Raw genomic sequence first — 13,756 nt, forward strand, 5'->3', positions numbered from 1 at the left:
TGGCCTCTGAAATCAGAAAGCTGTGCCAGATACCAGTTGTGTGATCTTGGAGAAGTTATGTAATCCCTTTGTCAGTTTTCTCATCTTTAACAGTATTTACAATGTGAGTTTATTACGAGGATCAAGTAGGGTATTTTATCAAAACAAAAAAGTATGCATGGTAAATTTTAACTTATCCACCAGAAAGGTCTCCTGAAGGGGAATGTCTAAACTATATAGAATTTCAGTCACAAGGAGTAATTCCATGCTGACTTGGAAGTAACAAAAGCTAGAGAGAAACCCACCAAGCCACATTAGACTTCAAAAAAGCTCAATCAAGTGTGTGAGACTAAGTGTGACAGAATAGACAAAGTGAAGTTTTATGCATTCAGAATTTCAAAACCTCAGAAAGAACAAGAGAAACTCCCAACTGCCAAGGCCAGTTATTTGGAGGTGATCAGACAGGTTCCTGGAAGGAAACAAAAAGCACCCACTTCTGGGGTTTTAAAGACACTTTTCTATTAGGGTATCATTGCTTTATAATGCTGTGTTAGTTTCTGCTGTACAACGAAGTTAATCAGTTATATGTGTACATATATCCCCACTTTTTTGGATTTCATTCCATTTAGGTCACTACAGGGTATTAAGGAGAGTTCCTTGTGCTATAGAACAGGTTCTCATTGGTTATATTTTTTATTCGTATTGATGTATATATGTCAATCCCAGTTTCCCAAATCATCCCAAACATCCTTGCCCCACTTAGTGTCCATGTTGTTCTCTACATCCATGTCTCTATTTCTACCTCACAAACAGGCTCATTGGTACAATTTTTTCTAGAATCTGCACATTAATATACAATATTTGTTTTTCTCTTTCTAACATATTTTACTTTATATGACAATCTCTAGGTCTATCCACATCTCTACAAATGACCCAATTTCATTCTTTAATGGTTGAGTGATACTCTGGTGTGTGTGTGTGTGTGTGTGTGTGTGTGTGTGTGTGTGAGTCGTTCGGTTGTGTCACTACCTTTTGCGACCCCATGAACTGTAGCCTGACAGGCTCCTCTGTCCATGGAATTCTCCAGAAAAGAATACTGGAGTGGGTTGCCATTTCCTTCTCCAATGGATCTTCCTGATCCAAGGATCGAATGCAGGTCTCCTCTTAGATGGCCAGGTCGATGCCCGTGTAGGGGATGATGCCCAGAACCCGCGTGGGGCCCTTCTAACTCCAGAACCGCCACTCACAGTCCAGCAGCCTCTTTTACTGCCTGTCAGGCAAAGGGTCAGCCACGTCTTCAGGACCTCCATGGGGTAGATGATGGATTGGGATGTGGTGCCAGCCAGGGAGCCAGCCACAAAGCGCTCTTGCATGTGCTGTGTCTGCTGTTACCCCTGGATGGCCCGCTTGATCTGCTCATAGGCCATGAACTTGATGGCCGACTCAGGTGCAATCTTGAGCACGTTAATCCTGTTGCCACGCCACAGGGGGTGCACGCCCCTCTCTTGGATCATGCTCCTTCTGGAGGCCCCCCCTAGGATGTTCACCCAGTTAGTCTTGGAGGCATGGATCTGCATGAAGACCTTGAGATGGTCCAGAGGGGCTGTGCCTCTATAGGACATGGCACCTGCCACTGCGTCCACCACCAGCTGCTTCCACCACACCCCAGTCAGCTTCTTCTGCTCCAAGAACTCATCCGGGATTGTCAGGCACTTGCCAATTTCCAGGACCATGGAATGCTTCCAGAAATACAGCATGTCTTACATGTTCTCCAGTGAATGCAACAGGAACTGGTCACGCCACTCCTGCCAGTTAATGGTCATGGTGCTATCTATCACGTGTCTATGCTGTGCAGGATTTTCTCTGCCTGCTCCAGCTAGATGGAAATGCCTAGGGCTCGGAAACTCTGCTTGATCTCAGAGACGTTGAAATGACCATCCCGATTGCGGTCCAGACTGGAACAGAAGTAGAGGGCGTTGTCCCTGCTCCTGCAGGTCGAGGATAAACTCCTCCAGGTCAAGCCCATTGTCTGGGTCAGCGTCACCCTCAGGGGAGATGCCCTGTTGGGCGCCGTGGTCTGGGTGGCCCCCACCCAACCAGGCCAGTCCCTGGAGCAACTTGCAGATGTCCACGTAATCATGCTTATTACTGTCCAGCTCCTTGAAGAGAAGACCCCAGCCCTGACGCCGCTTGGCATTGCCCCACCCCCACCCCCACCCCTCCCTACACGGCACCTGGCCACGGAGGGGAATGGAGGCCCAGCGGTGGCCTCAGCTGCTGCTTGACAGCTTCCCCTCCCTTCTCTTTCCTGGGGCCCTGCCAGCCTCAGCACTGCCTGCCGGGCCCTGGCACTTGTAGAAGGCAGGGACTGTATATATATATATATATATATATATATATATATATATATATACACACACACACATCTCCTTTGTCCATTCATTTGATGGACATTTATGTTGCTTCCACTGTAAATAGTGCTGCAATGAACTATGGAGGTTCCTTAAAAAGTGAAAATTGAATTATCATATGACCCATCAATCCCACTTCTGGACATATACCCAGAAAAAAACAAAATTTAAAAGGAGACTTTATTGAAGGAGATATTTACAGTGGTATAAGTAAAGTTAAAGAAATTCACAAAGAATGGGAACAGGAAGGGAGTAATGAGAATGAGAAAGCATTGCTATCCAGGGGGTGAAGAGGCAAGGGAGGGACTGGTGTTTTCAGAGCTTAGGGAGAGCTAGAGCCTCCAGAAAGAAAGGCCTGCTGGAAGCTGTGGCTGAAAAACAGCTCCCCAGAATTCGAATTTAAAAATCACCTTGAGTTACTATTAAATAGAAAGTTCTGATTATGTCTCTCTATAATATATAAGCCTAGATTTTGCAGTTTTAACAAGACCTCAAGTGATTGCTGTGCTATTGGGGTTCCATCCTTGGGCCATGCTATAAGAAGCAAGGACAGAGAGAAACTTAATCACTGTCACATCCAAGACATATAAGCAGAGAAGTGTCTAGCTCCCTGGCAGCCCAGATGTTAAAAGAGTCTGCCTGCAATGTGGGAGATCCAGCTGATCCAGGAGATACCCTGGAGAAGGAAACAGCAATCCACTCCAGTACTCTTGCCTGGGAAATCCTATGTATGGAGGAGCCTGGCAAACTACAGTCCATGGGGTCACAAAGAGTCAGACCTGACTGAGAGACTTCACTTCACTGTTGTCACTTCCCTTCTGCAGTTTTAACAAGTCCTCAAGTGATTTCCATGCTATTGGGGTTCCAGTCTTGGGCCATGCTATAAGAAGCAAGGACACAGAGAAACTTAGTACTGCCACATCCAGGGCATATGAGCAGAGAAGCATCTGAAAAAAAAGTGTTCCTTGTTCATGTGTTAATAGCTGATGAACCATTCCCTCCTCTACCCTATGGAAACTGTATATAGGGTAGAGTTTCCTGATGTAAACTGGATTCAGAGTAGATGAGATCAAAAATCCCTTTTTCTTTACATTATACTATACTATAAAATGTATGGATGTGAGAGTTGGACTGTGAAGAAGGCTGAGTGCCGAAGAATTGATGCGTTTGAACTGTGGTGTTGGAGAAGACTCTTGAGAGTCCCTTGGACTGCAAGGAGATCCAACCAGTCCATTCTGAAGGAGGTCAACCCTGGGATTTCTTTGGAGGGAATGATGCTGAAGCTGAAACTCCAGTACTTTGGCCACCTCATGCGAAGAGTTGACTCATTGGAGAAGACTCTGATGCTAGGAGGCATTGAGGGTAGGAGAAGAAGGGGACGACAGAGGATGAGATGGCTGGATGGCATCACTGACTTGATGCACGTGAGTCTGAGTGAACTCCAGGAGTTGGTGATGGACAGGGAGGCCTGGCGTGCTGCGATTCATGGGGTCGCAAAGAGTCGGACACGACTGAGCGACTGAAGTGAACTGAACTGAATACTATAAAACTCATTTACCCAAAACTAAAATTAGATTTATGGAAGTGAACAGAACATAAAGGAAAACATGATTTCAAACACAGTTTTAAAACACATTGCCATGAAATAAGCATCCTATCTTCAAAACTTACTACATTAGGCTTAGAGAAATAATGGAAAATATACAAACCAAAATACTGTAACACCTATTTGTGGATAATAGAATACCAGAGATTTTTATTTTCCTCTTGTTTAGAGCTTCCCCCCGCCCCCACCACTGTTTCTATACTCAACATGTATTATAGCAAAAACAATTTAAATTTAAAAATGGACAAATATAGATATTTGATAATATTTAAATTCAAAAGTTGCTTTCTGCATATAGTTCTAAGTGACAGATACCTCTAATATTTTGAGAAAAATATTTAAAACATGAATCATTATATTACTCACATGTGTCAAGCTTCTAGAGTATCATAGTAAAATAAACTTTTGTACCATAAATAAATCATCAAAGTTGAGATTGAAAGCTTCTATAGAGAAAATGGGTTGCTGGAGAAACAAACACAATGCATCACTTATTACAGATGATTCTTTACCTGATCAGGCAAACATGAGTGTCACTCTGTCCAAAGAATAGAGGAGAAAAAGACCATGAGCTATTACATGTACAAACGAAAAACTCTTTTATTTCCACCTGTGGGATTATCCTATGATTTAACATTTGGCTCTGTTCTTCCCAATCCCTCATCCCAATAAGACAGTACTTTTTATAGCTATACAGTCATTTTTTTTTTTTTTTTTAAGGCTACCCACTCCAGTATTCTTGGGCTTCCCTTGTGGCTCAGCTGGTAAAGAATCTGCCTGCAATGGGGGAGACTTGGTTTGATCCCTGGGTTTGAAGGGTCCCCTGGAGAAGGGAAAGGCTACCCACTCCAGTATCCTGGCCTGGAGAATTCCATGGATTGTATAGACTGGTGTCACAAAGAGTTGGACATGACTGAGTGATTTTCACTTTCATTTCCAGAACTCTTAACTACTGTTTTGACATAGCTTCCAAGTTTCTTTAACATTTCTGAGAATTTTGATATGGTTCTTCTGTTAATATCTACCATTCAAAGTAAAGGGATGGTGGAGGAGGGCCAAGGAAGTTACAGAAAGTTTTATATATATATATATATATATATATATATATATATATATATATATATCCAAGAAAGAGGCAACTATTTTCTTATGTGGGAAAATATGCATAAGTGAGATTAAATCTGAATAAATAAAGGAGAGTCAGAAAATCATTCTCAATGTCAATATCTTCAAAGTCTTGACAGAAAATTATTTACTCTCAAACTTAGGATCTTATATATAGTCAAATTGGCATTAAAATGACATGGCAAAGCAAAGCCTTTTTCATAAAAGTGAAGATTCAGAAAATTTCCCTGCCTAAAGCTGTGCCTGAAAGAAATTCTAAAACTGGTATTCCAGCAAATTAAAAAAAAAAATTAAAAGGAAGATATGGAACTTAAGAAAGAACGTTGAGAGAAAACTAGCAAAGAGTAAATACATAGCTAAGAATAACTTTTGTCATGAAAGTGAAAGTGTTAGTCATTCAGTCGTATCCAACTCTCTGCTACTCCGTGGACTGTAGCCTGCCAGGCTCCTCTGTCCATGGAATTCTCCAGGCAAAAATACTTGAGGGGGGTGCCATTCCCTTCTCCAGGGGATCTTCCTGACCCAGGGACTGAACTAGTTCTCCTTAATTGCAGACAGATTCTTTACCATCTGAGCCACCAGGGAAGCATACAGAATTATACAATTGTTATTTCAGTAGCAATCTCTCTTCTCCCAGCTGTAGATACTGGGAAGGGCTCTTTCCTTCCTTTGCAGTAGCGCTTCCTTGGCCTCTACCTCAATTGCCTAATCACTGTGCTATGTTAATAAATACCATGGTAATACTACAATTGATGTATCTAAAACTAAATTCATCATTTCATAAATTTCATCACTCCTACTGAGTTCAATATTTTCTTCTGACTTATTCTCAGATCTTTAAGATAGCAGATGACTGCTGATTGCTTTTTATTTTGTAGTATTTCTAAGAATTTCTCCACAGGAAAGATGTGATTCCAATTACTGGTCAAAAGACACTACAGCCTAAGGCAGTGTGGTGTCAGGCACCCATGAGAATACATATATTTTTCTTTTCTGGTAAAGGAAACCTTAACATTTGTACCTACCAGTACCCTAACTTGAGGTAACTGTAGAATGAGAGAGCCAACCATTGTATTTCTCTGTCTGACCTTCCCCAAGTTCCACTCATATCTAGGAACCCTAGAAGTTCTAACTGTCTCTAAATTGATTATTGGGATTTCCACAGGGACATCATATTAGGAACTAGCTCCTAACTGTGGAATATAAATCTTCTCCTGTTTTTCTCCGGTGGCTCATTATGATGATGCTTCCTGTTAACTAAAGGGATCACACCAGTGCCCGCATAGGTTTCCAGTGTATTGCTTAAACTCACAGAAGCCAAGTGAAGGCTACTGTTGCCTAAAGCCAGAATCTTGGATACCTTTGCCAATAACTCAGATTTTCTCTAGTGTTGGTCCTAAAGAGATCACTGCCATCACCAGCCTAGCTACTGCAGGCATCTGTACCTCAGCCATCTGCAATTGCCATGCTTGCTTTAGCTGTAAGACTTCCACAATGGTGAAACAGTGCTCTCAGAGTCCATGGGAGTGATAGAGTAATGAGATTTATTCATTTATTCTACTCTTTCCTGAAGAGTCAGGCCTGAGTACACAGGAGATAGGCCAGTGGAGACAGGGGTGAAGCCATATTATTTCTCTATGAAGCACTCTTGGTGAACACAGTCATCTTTTTTTGCACCGGTTCCACTCTCTTTCCCTCCATGTCCCTATACCCAGGATTCAAACAGTCCGTCCAAACTGACTTATAAAGAGCCCATTTGACCCAGCCCTCAGATGAGTGCAGATCTCCTTGAAATCTAAAATTATGTTCAAACTGAATCTCTACCAAAAAAAGAAAAAGAGGGGAAAAGGACATTTAGAAAATTATTTCTGTTCTATCTGCTTTGTATTTCAGAAACTACTCTCAAAATTAAGTTCAAAAAGAATAAAAAAAGGAAGAAACAGACGGAAATGCTAGTGATATGCTGAAAATAGTAAAAAAACAAACCAATAAAAAAACCTGATGATCATACATACATTAACTTTATAATAGTATTTACAAAATGGTAAGATAAAGCAGCTAGAAGGCATGCTGCCAGCGGGCTGCACAGCGCTGATTTCTGCAGTACCAGTGAGTCTGTGCAGCAAATCTTTGGGAAAGAGAACGGTGGGGTCTAATGTTAGCAGCGGTAGAGCAGCCCCCTAGGGAAGGCCTATATAGATAACACAATAATAACTGCAGGGTGGACACCAGAGGTTACATGGCTGTTAGCTGCATTTGAGAAATCAATTAGGTAGGCCACTGAGAAGTTTAAACTGAAAAGAGAGTTATTTGATATTTTAGTAGAGAAACTCACTAGGATATATGAAGTAGAGTTTAAGAAAAATGATATTGAGGAAAAATATTATTTTAGTATGAGTATATTCATATGAGGAGAAGGCAATAGCACCCCACTCCAGTACTCTTGCCTAGAAAATCCCATGGACGGAGGAGCCTGGTAGGCTGCAGTCCATTGGGTCGCTAAGAGTCGGACACGACTGAGCGACTTCCCTTTCACTTTTCACGTGTTGGAGAAGGAAATGGCAACCCACTCCAGTGTTCTTGCCTGGAGAATCCCAGGGATCGGGGAGCCTGGTGGGCTGCCGTCTATGGGGTTGCACAGAGTCAGACAAACTGAAGTGACTTAGCAGCAGCATACTCATATGAGTGAGCATATGCATATACTCATATACTAGGAAACAGATTGTTAGAAATTTTAGGAGGAACTGAGGCAGATGCTAAGAGAAAGATATTTATTGCTTATGTAAAAATGGCTTCAGGAATACTTTTTTAAAATAATAAAAATGATGGATCAGGAATTATAAGATTTAGAACTGAAATCAGATTGTTTTTCTCTGAGAGTATCAGTTTTCAGAACTGCAATTCTTGAATAAAAGTTTCTCTAAGTTGGATCTTGGGAGAGGTTGAAGAAGTGGTTGTAAGAATAATTGTCAAAGAGCAGCCTTTTTACTGAAAAACCCTTGCTTCCTTTGAGTTTTTTTTTTTCTTCATCTGTAAAGAAAAGAACATCTAACTTTCGAATATGCTTTTAGATTAAACAATGTACCTAAAACCACGTAGAGCTTCCCAGGTGGTCCTAGTGGTAAAGAACCCACCTGACAATGCCGGAGACTTAAAAGGTACGGGTTCAGCTCCTGGGTTGGGAAGATTCCCTGACAGAGAGCATGGCAACCCACTCCAGTATTCTTGCCTAAATAATCCCATGGACAGAGGAGCCTGGTGTTGCTACAGCCCATTGGGTCACAAAGAGGTTGACTGAAGCAACTTAGCACGCAAAACCAAATAAAATCACCTAACACTGATTTCTATTTGAGAACATCTATGCACTAAAATGACTTCCCTGCTAGCTCAGGTGCTTAAAAAAAAAAAATCACTTGCAATGCAGGAGACCTGGGTTCAATCCCTGGGTTGTGAAGATCCCTTGGAGAAGGAAATGGCTACCCACTCCAGTATTCTTGCCTGGAATATCCCATGGACAGAGGAGCCTGGCAGGCTACAGTCCATGGGATCATAAGAGTTGGACATGACGCAACTTAGTGACTAAACCACTACCACCGTGCACTAAAAATACAATGGGCTTTTATTTTTTAATTATTTTCCCAAGTTAGTATTTGAGAAGTTTCAGACCTACAGGAAAGTTGAAAGAATGGTACAGTAAACTGTGCAAACTCTTCACCAAAATTCTTCAATTCTTAACATTTACTCATATTCATATTCCTTTATTGTGTTATAACTAAAATACCTTAGGATGCATCCATCTCCTAGAATAAGAATATTCTTCTACATAACCACGTTAAAATACTCTAGAAATTTAACACTGATCTTATTATCTAAAACGGATCCCATATTTAATTTTCCCCCATCACAATAATAATATCCTTTGTAACTTTTTTGAATCGTTTCTTTGTATCTTCTGTTTTTTACTTTGTTTTTATTCCAAAAAGCAATCAAGGATCATACACAGCATTTATTGGTTCCCAGCATTTTCCAATGGTATTGCTATATGGCACTAGTGGTAAAGAATCCACCTGCCAATGCAATAGACATGGGTTCGATCCCTAGTTTGGGAAGATCCCCTGGAGGAGGAAATGGCAGCCCACTCCAGGAAGCTTGCCTAGAAAATTCCACAGACAGAGGACCTTGGCAGGCTACAGTCCCTAGGGTCACAAAGAGACACGACTGAGCACAGAGTGCATAAATAATAATTTCATTTCCAAATTTATAACACTGGTTTTTTAAGTCTCTAAGCCCACTTTCTTTCAATTTGGATTATCTGATCGTTGCTTCATGATTAGATTCTTGTTACAAATAGGAATTTTGGATTTTGGTTGGATAATGCTTTCTTAGTATTGTGTACTTCTCAGTCCTTCAACTATGGAGAAAAATATGTTTGTCCCATTATCAGGGAGACTGAATGATTTCAGGTGATGCTAGATTTCTCAATTATAAAGTTATTTTTGTTAAGGCAAGTTCATGTGCCAGATGCACAGAGAGACTAAACAAACTGAAATGCTGAAGTTTTGAGTAGAGAAAGGTAATTGCAGGCCATGAAAAGAGATAGGTGACTCTTGCCCTAAAAAGTCATGAACTCCCCAAAGGGTTTCAGCAAAGTACTTTTTTTTTTTTTTTTGGCTGCACTAGGTCTTTGTTGCTATGCAGGAGCTTTCTCTAGGTGCGGTGTGCAGGCTTCCCATTGTGGTAGCTTCTCATGTTGCCCAGCAAGGGCTCTACGGCATGTGGGCTTCAGCAGTTACAGCTCCTGAACTCTGGAGCACAGAAGGAGTAGTTGTGGTTGACAGGCTTTGTTGTTCCGCAGCATGTAGAATCTTCCTGAACCAGAGACTGAACAGATTTCCCCTGCCTGGCACTTTTAAAAGCCAGGTGAGGGGAGGTGGGTCACAGGGTCTGTGATCAGCTTGTGCACAATTCTCTGATTGGCTGGTGGTGAGGTTGCAGTGAGATGTCACAGGGGTTAGCATTGTCAGTCCTTAGGCTCCAGGAAGCCTGGGGCTATGTGTTCAGGGTCTTCAAGTCATTAACACCTTCCAGTGGGGACAGGAGTTCAAGGCTGCAAAACAACTCAAGAAATTTGCATCACATACTATAATCTGGGTACTTCAGAGAGGAGCTAAAGCAGAGAATGTAGAAGGCCTGTCCTGGGAAGACCCCCTTAAGGTCCTTCTAGGTTACACCTTTGCTTTTTCCAAGTATTAAGCAATATATGGCTGTGATAATATGTTTTTCATAAAAAGGGTATTGCAAAACTCTTTAAAAGACAATTTTAAAAAATACTTAAAACATGAAGCAAGTCAGTTTAAATATTATCTCTTACTCTCATTGCCATCCTCCCAGCTGAATAAATGTAATCTTTTTAGCCCTAATCTCTTGATATACTAGGGAACACTATAAATCCCAAGGTAGTCTCTTGCATAGAGATAATAGAAATTGGAATAAAAGTAGTTTCGGTATATAGGAGGTGAAATGTTTAAAATTTCTCTTTCTAAACAAATACATTTGTGAGTTCTTGAATATTTATTTTCAGAAATGATTCAAAGTGTTGGTGCTGGAGGTGAGTGAAGCTGGCAGCTGCAGCTCTATTTCAAGGTCCTTTGGGATGGGTAATGCTGTGGTCATGACTCAGAAACACAACTTTCCCAGCCCCACTTCCTTCAATTACATGAAACTGGAACCTGTTTTATATCTCTTTGACTGACTGAAAGTCCCACTAATGTCAACACCATACCCCCAACCAACACACATGATCCTTAGAAAATAATAAGACAATCCACATTTTTCTGCTGAACCTCAATTTTTTTTGTTTTTTTTCTTGCTGGCTGATGGCAATAGCCTGTAACTCTACCTCAATCCTTTTTCTTAAAAAAACAAAAAAATCCCCACTAAATGCTGCCTGTCATTTGGTAACTTACCAAATGTTTCCATCTCTCTTCTCTTCCTTTTCCTTCCTACTCTATCAATGACTCAAATGCACATCTAAAAGTAAATTAAATGTATATCCATATATAGTTTAAATTATAGAATATTCCTCACTTAGTGTATTATATTATAAAGCTAATTTAAATATATGAATATCAAAACTGGAGAAATTAATGTAATAGTTTTCAAAGTTTTTTACTGAAATATAATTGACATACAGCACTGTGTTGATTTCAGGTGTGCAACATGATTTGCTATTTGTATATATAGTAAAATGATCAGCGCAGTAAGACCAGTTAACATCCGTGTCCATGACCCTGCATAGTTACAACTTTTCCCTGTGATGAGCAATTTTAAGATCACTTTCTTAGCAGTATTAATGAGTATAGTCCCCATGTGGTACACTTTCACACATTCTTCCTACTCATTCTTTCCCTTTCCTTGTTGATCTCATATCACTTTAATGGATTTAAATGGAAAAATTTGTTTCTTTTGAGATAAAAATAGACATGGGTCTTAAATATGGGCTTCCGATTCCAACAGGTTAGGATCCTACCTACTCCATCCAGCCTTATCTTTTACTGTCTGTCTCATACACTTACCCTTCTTCCAGTTTCTTGAATAGGTGTTACTCTCTCCTGCTACAGGGATTTTACACATGTTACTTTATCTTCTGGAATATACCTCATTTTCTTCTGCTTCCTATTCTCATCTGGATAAATGGCCTCTAAAGTTCTTGTTATAGATTTTTAAAATAATTACCTATCCAAGATTTTGTTAATTAATTAACTAATGGAGACATTAGTAAGATATTGTAACTAGTTTGAAAGAGATTTCAAAGAACACACCAAACATACATGTATATATACACACCTGTGTGCTGTATGTACTAGCTGTCTCAGTCTTGTCTGACTCTTTGAGGCTCTATGAACTGTAGCCCAGGCTTCCTTGGTAGCTCAGCTGATAAAGAATCCAAGTGCAATGCAGGACACCCTGGTTCGCTTCCTGAGTTGGGAAGTTCCCTTGGAGGGAAGTTCCCTTGGAGGGAAGTTCCCTTGGAACTCCCTTGGAGAAGGGATAGGCTACACACTCTAGTATTTTTGCACTTCCCTTGGTGGCTCAGATGGTAAAGAATACACCTGCAATGTGGTAGACCTGGGTTCGATCCCTGGGTTGGGAAGATTCCTGGAGGAGGGCATGGCAACCCACTCCAGTATTCTTGCCTGGAGAATCCCCATGGACAGAGGAGCCTGGCAGGCTGCAATCCATGGGGTCACAAAGAGTCAGACATGACTGAGTAACTAAGCTCAGCACAACATAGTAGACAGTAAGCCAGATATAAAACATGCTTCTCTTAAGTCTCCTGCATTGGTAGGCAGTTTCTTTACCACTAGCGCCACCTGGGAAACCCATACATACCTCTGCATGTGTGTGTTTGAGTGTGTGTTGTGTTGTGAGTGTTGTGTGTTTGGCTGTTTGCACATGCTTATTTATGGAGAGAGACAGGCAATGAAGAATGCTGAGATGAGTTTATAAAATTAGGTAAAGATGATCAGTATCCACAGGGCAACAATCAGTTGTATTCTACTGGATAAAATATGTTTGCATTTCTATGGACAAGAACCATTTGCATTATAATATGTGTTCTACAACTTATTAAACAGTGAAATGGCTCAAATATAATGAAAAGCGTAGATAATCTAGAGTGGTGCTCTGGTCATGACTTCCACTGATCTTTTACACTTCTTTCCAAGTCTGACCATTTTCCTCAATCATCTCCTCCATCATGATCATAAAATCTCAAAGCTTACTTCTCCTAGTAATAAGATTAAGATATTGAGATTACTGAAGTCATAAAGTAAATTCTCTTTGAAAGTTTTCAAGGGATATTAGATCAGATTTTTAAAAGCCTGTATAATTTACTCTCCCAAGGAAATAATACTAAGCCTAAGAAACTCCACCAGATTTCTCTCGCCATACATGTAAATTTTGATGAATGCCTTCCTTTGCTATGTCAGCAAATTTACTAATTTTCATGTCCTACATGACTTTCTTAAATTCCTGGAAGGCTGGGACCTGGTAAGCCAGGTACCAGGCCAATTTTCCTAACATCTTATTTGACATTGACTCCAGACATAAACAAATTTTTTTATCTTAAAAAGTGCCTATCCTACTTGAGTTAATCAACATGATTAAAGTTCCTTGGACTACAAGGAGATCAACCATTCCCCCCAAATGAAATCAATCCTGAATATTCACTGGAAGGACTGATGCTGAAGGTGAAACTCCAATACTTTGGCCACTTGAGGTGAAGAGCTGACTCATTTGAAAAGACCCTGATGCTGGGAAAGATTGAAGGTGGGAGGAGAAGGGGATGATCGAAGATGAGATGGTTGGATGGCATCACCAACTCGGTGGACATGAGTTTGAGTAAGCTCTGGGAGTGGGTGATGGACAGGGAAGCCTGGCCTGCTACACTCCATGGGGTCACAAGAGTCAGACATGACTGAGCAACTGAACTGAACTGAATTGTCAAATACAATACTCCAGATAAGGTCTTGGTTATGCAATTGATTCCCCAAATTGTGTTATGATAAGATATGATAAATGAAAGACAGATTCTTATTGATCCCCAATAAATAATTATTTGCCAAAGTAATAA

At 40.6% G+C, this 13,756-nt stretch overlaps 1 pseudogene; it reads right to left on the reverse strand.

Annotated features, from left to right (window-relative positions):
- Positions 1-1,203: 1,203 nt before the first annotated feature.
- The window catches only part of LOC128060708 (calcium-binding mitochondrial carrier protein SCaMC-3-like), a 154,792-nt pseudogene continuing 142,239 nt past the window's right edge, over positions 1,204-13,756 (reverse strand).

This window comes from Budorcas taxicolor, chromosome 2, assembly GCF_023091745.1.
Source record: "Budorcas taxicolor isolate Tak-1 chromosome 2, Takin1.1, whole genome shotgun sequence".
NCBI classification, from domain to species: domain Eukaryota; kingdom Metazoa; phylum Chordata; class Mammalia; order Artiodactyla; family Bovidae; genus Budorcas; species Budorcas taxicolor.